Raw genomic sequence first — 9669 nt, 5'->3', positions numbered from 1 at the left:
TGTTTTTCTGTAGACTAGTTGGGAAGTTAAATTCAATGACTTTTCAGTTAGCATTCCAAATGGGACTGATAAATCCAGTGCATAGTCTTTGCAAATTTACTTTGTGGTTTTGTGACTTCTGCTTTTTGTGTATAATTCCACATGTGTGTATTCTCTGCCTCTCAGTTTGCAAATTTCTTTGAAACTGTATATTTTGGAACTCTTAGAGACAGATTTGTTATCCCCCTCTTTACTACACATTTGCATTTATTTCTACAAATTTGTTGAGATTACCACCAACGAAGGACCATTTTAAATTAAATTTTATGCTTGGGTTTTTATTTATTCATTCATAGTTTTAATCTCTGCCACTTTTAAAAAATTGTGGTAAAGTGAAAATTCACAGAGCAAATTACTTTTCCATTCAACCACTTAGATGCATATTGTTCTGTAATATTTGTTATAGTTCCCTCTACCTAACGGCATTCTTGCTACTACCTCCCTGAGCTTCCTTTTTCTATTCATCCTGGTTACCCCTCTGCCTTCGGAGGTTTGTTTTTGGGCAAATGCTACTCTTTTGGTCTTGCATGACTGATTTTTCTGAAGAACATGTCCCTCACAAGTGTTACTGTTCATTTTGTAGGAGTGCCTGAGGTTTGGCTGTAGGGCTGTCCCTAGAGATGCGTTCACTTATGGGTTTGAAGTTTGTCTTAGAGATTCTCTAGCTGAACAGAAAGCCTGGTCTTGTTTATGTTTCTGAATTTTGTTCTACATTTCCTCCATTCTTTCCAGGGCCTTCTGTTGTCCTAAATCAGGACAGCTGATAGTGATAGTCAAGCACAAGTGTCTGCTTATGTATCATTAGCAAATTATTGCTTGTTAATATTGATATTGCAGGATTTTGAATGGTATAGCATTTTCCTTTGGTGCCTGTAACTGCTTGAAGGTTTTTAAACTCCACAGGACTTAAGAGTCAAAGTACAACTTCAGGATTGATTCTTCTTAATGAATTTTTAAAGGAGATGGAGAGAAGACTGAAGTTGTCAATGACTTCATTGTGCTAAGATACACAATTAAAACCCCTGGTAAAAGTTAAGAAATAAAGAAAGTATCTCTTTGAGAAAATAGGCTGTCAAGGACCTCTTCAATATTCTAAAGAGCAACGCTGTCATCTAAAGGCAAAAGTATGCCTAAATCAACGCTTGGTATTTTAAAAACTCTGCTTTATCTATAATAAGATGAATTAGTAGCTCTGAAGATGTACTAGCATCAAGTTGAATTTTAGAAGACAAGAAAAAAAAAGAATGATTGAAAGATAATTGAAAGGGAGGAAATTGTCTCACTACAGAAAGGGCTATCATTAAATGACATGCATCTGATGTAGCCTGCAAATTCTATACTTTGGAAAATTCTAGCTAAGAATGTCATCTAAATGAAACTTAAGTTCGGGCAAGGTTGTTTTGTTTTTTCTTATTTGTGAAATATAGAGATGTTTATGTTTTGGATACCAAATGAGAAAAATTCATTTTAGAGGAAAAAATATTGGACAGAATCCTATACTACATTATCATTATTCCAAATGCAATCTCAGATTACAATGAAGCCTATCAAGAAAACAAAGATTCTCACCACTGGTCCGGCTGACAGCATCATGACATGGTGATGAGGTTGAGATTGTTAACAGCTTTAGTTTGCTTAACTCCATTAATCAACATTCTTGGTACCAGCAGCCAGAGAACCAAAAGACAAATTACATTGGAAAAGCCTGCTGTCAAGGACATCTTCAGAGTACTGAAGATCAATGTCAGTCTGGAGACTAAGTTGTACCTGATCCAGGCCATGATCTTTGCAATTACTTGCTATGTGTCAGAAAGCTGGACAACGACCAGGGATGATAGGGAATTGATGCCGTTAAGCTGTGGTGCTGGAGAAGAGTTTTGGGTATACTATGGACTGCTAGGAGAGCAAAGAGTTTTGTCCTAGAGGGGGTGAAACCAGGCTTCTCCCTAGAGGCAAGAATTCTGATCTCCTTCTGATATACTTTGGGCACATTGCAAGGAGGGGCCAGTCCTTGGAGAGGGACATTGTGCTTGGGAGGGTGGAGGGATAGTGCAAGAGAGGAAGACCCAGATGAGAAAGATTGACTCAGTGACTGGGATAATGGGAGTACATGTGTCAGAGACAATAAGGTTGGCTCAGGATAGAGCAGGGTTCATAATTGCTGTACATAGGGTCACTATGAAGTCACAGATGACTTGATGGTATATAACAATAACATTATCTGTAGAACCACCCTTGCTCTAGCTACAGGCCAGTAACAATTCAGCCTTAGGGAGTACATTTAGAAGGTGAGCCCAACTGTGTGGGTTCAAATATTGGAACTGATGCTTACTAGTAAGGAAACATAGGGAGGTCTGGTGGCCTAGTGGTAAGAAGATGCCCTTCAATCCCAAAGGTCTGAATTCACCAGCTGCTCTGCAGGAGAAGGATGGACAATCTCCTCTCATGTGATTTATTGCCACTGAAAACCCACTGGAGGGTCAGCTGTGGGTTGGTTCTAACTCAACAGCACTCAAGAAGAAGTAGGAATCATTGTGGCACTTTTTATGCTAAGCATTGAGCTGCAAAGGGAATGGTCAGTAGTTTGAACCCACCAAGATCTCTATGGGAGAAAACAAGGGTAGTTTGCTCCTGTAAAGATTCACAGCCTTGCAAACTATGAGACAGTTCTACTCTGGCGGCCCAGTCTCTCTAACAGTTTGAATCTACTAGTGGCTGGCTCTGCTGGGGAAGATGATCAAGCTCTGTCCTTGCAATTTGCAACCTCAAAACCCCAACAGAACATCAGGTCTGACTCAGTAGCAATGAGAGAGCAAGATCAGTTAGAATCGAGTTAATGGTTTAACCACTACATGATCTGAAGGAAATGATAAACACTTTTGTGCCTCAGTTTCCTCATCTATAAAGTTGAGATGATAATAGTGGTATTTGCCTCATAGAATGCCACAATGGGCTCTTGTGTGTGAGGATGGCACAGAGTTCAGATCTTTTGTTCATAGGGTCATCCTCGACTCAACGACACCTAACAGCAACAAACCTCACAGAGTTCTTGTGTGATTGAATGAATTAGTCCATGCAAAGCACTTAGATCCACTTGTAATCATAAGCACTCTAGAATTAACTTTCATTGTAATTGGGAGCTTATTAGAATGCCCCTCCCAGCTGGTATTTAAGGACAGGGAAGATTCTAGAGTTTCCTTGCCTTGTTCCTGGTGCCTCAAGAAGTGAGTTGCAGTTTCTGCTATTTCTTGCATCATGTAGTCTCTTGGAAGAATGATCTATCCTCCCATGTGGAAACTAGCTACCTCTGAGTTTGGTATTGCACCTTGACCCGTTTCCATCAACAGTTCCCCTTTGAGACTGAAACCATTCTGGACTGAATCTTACAGTTTCCACACCCTTCTGGACTTGACTAATTGTCTTACAGGACATCACACAGATTAAGTAACCACTGTGGCTACTGCACTGGTAGTTTCTCTGTTGCTGTCAAAGAATTTATCGTTAATGATTAGTTTCTTTTGCGTTTCCCTTTGCCTCTACCTATCAGAATAAGTCCACATTAAGATGTTCCTGCCTGATTATACCATTATTTTTAATGAGGTAGAAAAGTTAAAGCAATCTGTGGGACATTTCTTGTGGAGATCTACGCTCATTCAACAAACGTGGGTGCAGTAATGCGGAATCATTTTATAAGCATCATTTTATCCATTTCCTGTCAATGCCAAGTTCCATAGGTAAAATGGTCAGTGAAAGTTTTATAACTGAGAAAGATAATTAAAAAACATCTAAATTCTGAGACATTATTACATTACATTATAAACATTGTACAATATGTATTTGTCTATTTTCTTTTGAGAGAGAGTACTGGTGGTAGCTTAGGGCCAGAGCAGCTGTGCTACTTCAGAAGGTGGACTCTATAACAGAAGCCCTAAATATATGAGAATGTTTTTATGATAGCATAAAGCTTATTTCTCACTATCCTGTATAGGAGTCTAGACTGATGAGGAGTTAGACAAGGCAAATTCATGGGGAAAGGGAGATTGTATATTATTGATACATTAATATGCAGAAGACCTGGTGTCACAGTGGTGAAAATGCTTGGCTGCAAACCAGAGGGTTGACAGTGAGAATGTACAACGTCTACATGGGAGAAAGATGAGGCAGTTTGCTTTTGCAAAGATTTACAGTCTTGGAAAACTTATAGGCAGTTCTACTCTGTCCCAAAAGGTTATCACGAGCTAGGATCAACTTAGCAGTCAGTTGAGTTGGGTTTTTATCAATGTCAGAGCAAATCTGATCATCTAGTTTAGTCTTAAAATAGTTCTGTGATTTTGATTTCTTCTAAAAGAAAATCTTCACTCTATGAGTCATGAAACAAATCCTTTAAAATCCAGATCTTGTGTTTCTTTCAGGTCTCAATCTTCATCTCTTTTCTCTGGGATCTAGACTTCCAAAATGATAAGGCGTTTCAAGAACAATTCTAAGTTGTTTTATCCTCTATTTCTTTACCTGTATAAATGTATCTCCACTTAGAATATGCTTTTCTTTTGTATTTTTTTAAAGTTGTAAATTGTTTGTCCTTTAAGGATTTATTTGTATATCACCCTTTTTTCCAAGCTTCTTATTTCCACACCTATTATAACAGTGTGCATTTTCTTTCTTTTTAAAGTGTTATGATTTGCATTGGAGGTTACAAAGCAAATTGCTTTTCCATTAAATATTCATACACATTTTATTTTATAATGTTGCTTGCAACATCTACAATGTAATCACACTCTTCCCACTCTTCCTTGGGATTTTCATTTCCTTGCTCTTTCCATAATACACCTTAGCTTTGGGCAAATGCTCACAGTCGAATATGCAAGTGCCTCTTTGGTGCGATTATTCCCTTTCTGAATTTTTCTATCACTGGGCTGAATGTTGAGCTATGGAAGTAAGTTTTGTCCATGTTTGAAGGGTTGCTAATAATGACTGGGATGTTCCATGAGTTCCTATCAAGCCAGCAAACATGGCCTTTTTTGTTTGTTTTTTCTTCTCTTTTCTTTTTTTAAAGTTTTATATTAGTTTGCAAACAAATTTAATATACATTGTGTTTCATTCATATATATTGTGTTTCACACATTCCTTCATTCACTTTGTATTTCACATGATCATTTCCATAAATTATGTTTTATAAAATGAATCACCATCAATCTAAGACCAGTATTAACCCATCTTTTCAGGTCCCCAATGGATCTTTCCTAATTCCTTCACCTCCTCCCTCTGCTCACCAAACTCTGTGGCCCTGTGATTTCCCTGCCTCCTCTGCCCACTCTCAGCCCCCCTGCCCACACCCCTTTCCCCTTTGGACTTTTATAGACATTTTACTAGTTATCCTCTATTTTTACAATAATGGTCTATGCAGTATTTGTCTTTATGGGATTGAGTTAGTTCACTCATAATAATGCTCCCTAGACTCTCATGTTACGTAGTATTTTTCAAAATCATTGTTCCAGAGTGCTGCATAGTATTCCATTGTGTGAATGTACCACAATTATTCAATCCACTAGTTTGCTGTTGGAATTTTGGGCTGTTTAAATTTTCTTGCTATTGTAAATAAACCTGCTATGAACTTTGGCGTACAAATCGCCATTTCTGTCTCAGTTCTATTCCCTTTAGGGTATATTCCTAGCAGTGGAATTGCTGGGTCATATGGAAGCTCTACGTCCAGCTTTTTGAGGAAATACCAAACTGCCTTCCAGAGTGGTTGTACCATTTTACAATAACATCAAACATACATGAAGAATTTCAATCTTTTCACATCCTTTCCAAATTTTATTGCTTGCTGTCCTCTTAAACTTTGCTATTGCTACTAGGGTGAGATGGTATCTGACTGTGGTTTTGATTTGTATCACTCATTGACAGTGATTTTTAGCATTTAGTTTTTTAAAATACTGATTTATTTACAAAGTTCAAATATACTGTTTTTCACATAAGTCCTTTGCATGCCTTCACACCTCAACCCATTGAATTGTGCAACCCTATGATTACCATCCCAAACCTCAACCCATCCTCAGCCCTTTGCTTCCATCCTCCCACCCTTGGATCCTCATACTCATTCTACAATAATGATTTTATACAGCATTTGTCCTTAAAGGACTGAGTTAGTTCACTCAGCATAATGCTCTGGCAGTCCCTCCCAAGTTAAGCAGTAATTTGCAAAATCTTTGCTCCTGTGTGCTGCATAGAATTCTATTGTATGAATGTACCGCAACTTCTCAACCCATTCATTTATGGTTGAACATCTGGGCTGTTTCTATGTTCTTGCTATTGTGAAGAGTGCTGCTATGAACATAGGTGTACAAGTCTCCATTTATGCCTCAGTTCTCATTTTCTCAGGGTATATTTCAAGCAATAGAAGAGCTAGGTCATATGGAATTTCTATGTCCAGCTTTTCGAGGAAGCGCCTAACTACCTTTCAGAATGGATATACACTTTACAATCCCACCAAAAATGTTTAAGTGTTCCTATCTCACCACATCCTCTCCAACATTTATTACATTTTGTCCTGTTAAGATTTACCACTGCAACTGGAGTGAGATGATAGTCGTTGTGATCTTTATTTGTGTTTTTCTTATTGCAAGTGATATTGAGCATTTCTTCATGTGTCTGTTGGCCATTCGAATGTCTTCCTCTGTGAAAACTTTCCATGTATTTCACCCATTTTGAAATTGGGTTATTGGTATTTTTCTTGTGGAGGCCCAGGAGTATTCTATAAACTTTCATTATGAGACTCATGTCTGAGATGGCATTACCAAACCTTGTTCCCAGTCTGTAGGTTTTCTTTTCACCGTGTTGGAAAAAGTTTTTGATGCGCACAGGAATTTAATCTTTAGAGGGTCCCATTCATCAATTTTATCCTCTTCAGATTGTGTATTTCTGGCTGTATTTGGCACTCTCTTTATACTAGGCCTTTTAAACTTGATCCTGGTTTGTCTCTTATGAATGTTATGGTTTTGGGCTTTACTCCAAGGTCTCTGATCCACATTGAGTTGATTTTTGTGTATGGTGTGAGATGTGGATCCTATTTCAACTTTCTATATAGATAGCAGTCCAGTTTTGCCAGCACCATTTGTTGAAGCTTTGATAAGTTTGATAAGTTTTATTTCCTTGTCAAATATCAGTTGACCATATATAACTGAATCTATTTCTGGGTTCTCAATTCTGTTTCATTGGGTCTATGTGCCTGCCATTGTACCAGTATCATGCTGTTTTGTTTACTACTGCTGTGTAGTAGCTTCTGACGTCAGGAAGTTCTATGCGTCCCACTTAATTTTTGTTTCTCAGAAGTGTTTTGCTTATTTGATGTCTCTTGCCTCTCCAAATAAACCTGTAAATGTCCCTTTTTAAATCCTTGAAAAATTAATTTGGTATCTATATTAAAATTGCATTGAACATGTAGATTGCATTGGTAGGATTGTCATTTTAATAATACTTAATCTTCCTATCCATGAACAGGGCACATTTTCCCATTTATTTAGATCTTATTGTGTCTTGAAAAAAGGTTTGTAGTTTTCTTTGTATAGGTCTTTTGTATCTCTAGTTAGGTTCACTCCTAAGTATCTCTGTTTGTGCTTGGCTAATGTAAATGATACTGATTTCCTTCTCTGAGTTGTCTTTGTGACTATAGATAAATACCACGGATTTTGGGATATTGTGCTTATATCCTGCCACTCTACTAAATTGGTCTACTAGATTTTTAGTATTTCTTCATGTGTCTGTTGACCATGATCTTCCTCTAAGAAAAGTCTTTCTGTACCTTTTGCCCATTTTATAATTGGATCATCAGGCTTTTATTGATGGAAGCTCTGTTGTATTTTGTAAACTTTTGTTATGAGACCATTGTCTTAGATAGCATTACTAAATATTTATAATTTTTTTTTGCATTAAAAAAAAGTAAAGATTTCCTTTTCCTTCTATTGGGGAAAATTTTTTATATACACAGGGCCTTAATCTTTAGAAGGTCCCACTCATCCATGTTATCTTCTCTTTGTTATACATTTTTTCCTTACTTGCCAGCCTATGTATATGATTATACATTAATGGAGGAATGATTTGGAAAATGCCATTGAAGAAGATTGCAAAATGTGAGGCTTAGAATCAGTGACATTACAAGTATATATAGAAATTGTTAAGTTATTGTTTGATCTGTATATAAGCAACAACAAAATTATATTTTTAAAAATTAAACTTACATGATCATTTGTTTGAGCTCTAGTACCCTAGTGACAAGAAGCTGTGTTGCAATCGCTAAGGCACACAGTTAGAATCCACCAGCAGCTCTGCAGAAGGATGGGCACTCTCCTCCTGCACAATTAATTGCCTCTGAAAACTGGCCAGAGGGTCAGCTATGGATTGGTTCTGACTATGGTACAAAACAGCATTTATACCATAGCTCAGGCCTTCTCAGTTTGGTGCCATTTTGTCTTTTATGATTTTTATGGTTTGGGGCTTTCCTCTAGATCTCTGCTGTGCTCTTTGTGATAATTTCTGAGCTCTCAGTTCTATGTCATTGTACCAGTGTCATGCTGTTTTGGTTATTATAGCTGTATAGTAGGTTTTGATATCAGAGAATGCTATGCCTTCCACTTATGTTTTGGTTTTTAGAAGTGATTTTCTTACTCATGGTCTTTTCCCTCACCACATAGACTTGCCAGTTGCCTTTTCTATCTCTTTGAAAAAGGAATTTGGTATTTTTATTGGTATTGTATTAAACATGTAGGTTGCTTTTGATAAGATTGTCATTTTCACTATATTGAGTTTTCTTATACCAATAAACAGGGGACATTTCCCCATTTATTTACATTTCTTATTGTTTCTCACAGTAATGTTTTATAATTTTCTGTATAAAGATCTTTTGTGCCTCTAGTTAGGTTTATTCCCAAGCATCTCAATTTGTGGTTGGCTATTGTAAATGGAATTGCTTTTTCACTTTCCTTATCTGTGTTTTCTTTGTTGTGGTAAAGAAATACCATTGATTTTTGTATATTGACTTTTTATCTTGCCACTCTAATAAATTAGCATATGGGGTCTAACAGTGTTTTTATTGAGTTATTTTGGTTTTCTTTGTACACTATCACATAATCTGCATATAACAAGAGTTTTATCACCTCTTTGCCTTTCTGGATGCTTCTTATTTCCTTCTGTTGTTGTATTGCTTTAGCAGGTCCTTCTAATACAATGTTAAAAAGAGTGGTTAAAGTGGCTTGTCTGGTCCTTGTTAGCTTTTAGTCTTTCTCCACTAAAAATGACGTTGACTCTTGGTTTTGTATATATGCTTTTTATTTTGTTGAGGAAATTCCTTTTCATTCCTACTTTCCTGAGTATTTTAATGTGAAAATGGTGTTGGATTTTGTCAGAGGCCTTTCTGCATCAATTGATAGTATCACGTAGTTCTAGTACTTTTCTTTGTTAACGTGATAAATTACGTTGATTACTTTTATTATCTTGAACCATCCATGCATACTTTTTATTTGTTGTTGTTGTTATGTGCCATCGAGTCATTTGCGACTCATAGCGACCCTATGTACAAGAGTCCTAAACGCTGTTCTATCCTGTGCCAACCTCGCTGTCTCAAACACATTCATTCCC

The sequence above is a fragment of the Elephantulus edwardii genome, unplaced genomic scaffold, assembly GCF_000299155.1.
Source record: "Elephantulus edwardii isolate Elephantulus edwardi_28Jun2011 unplaced genomic scaffold, EleEdw1.0 scaffold00031, whole genome shotgun sequence".
In the NCBI taxonomy this organism is placed as follows: Eukaryota; Metazoa; Chordata; class Mammalia; order Macroscelidea; family Macroscelididae; genus Elephantulus; species Elephantulus edwardii.
This window is presented reverse-complemented; position numbering follows the sequence as displayed.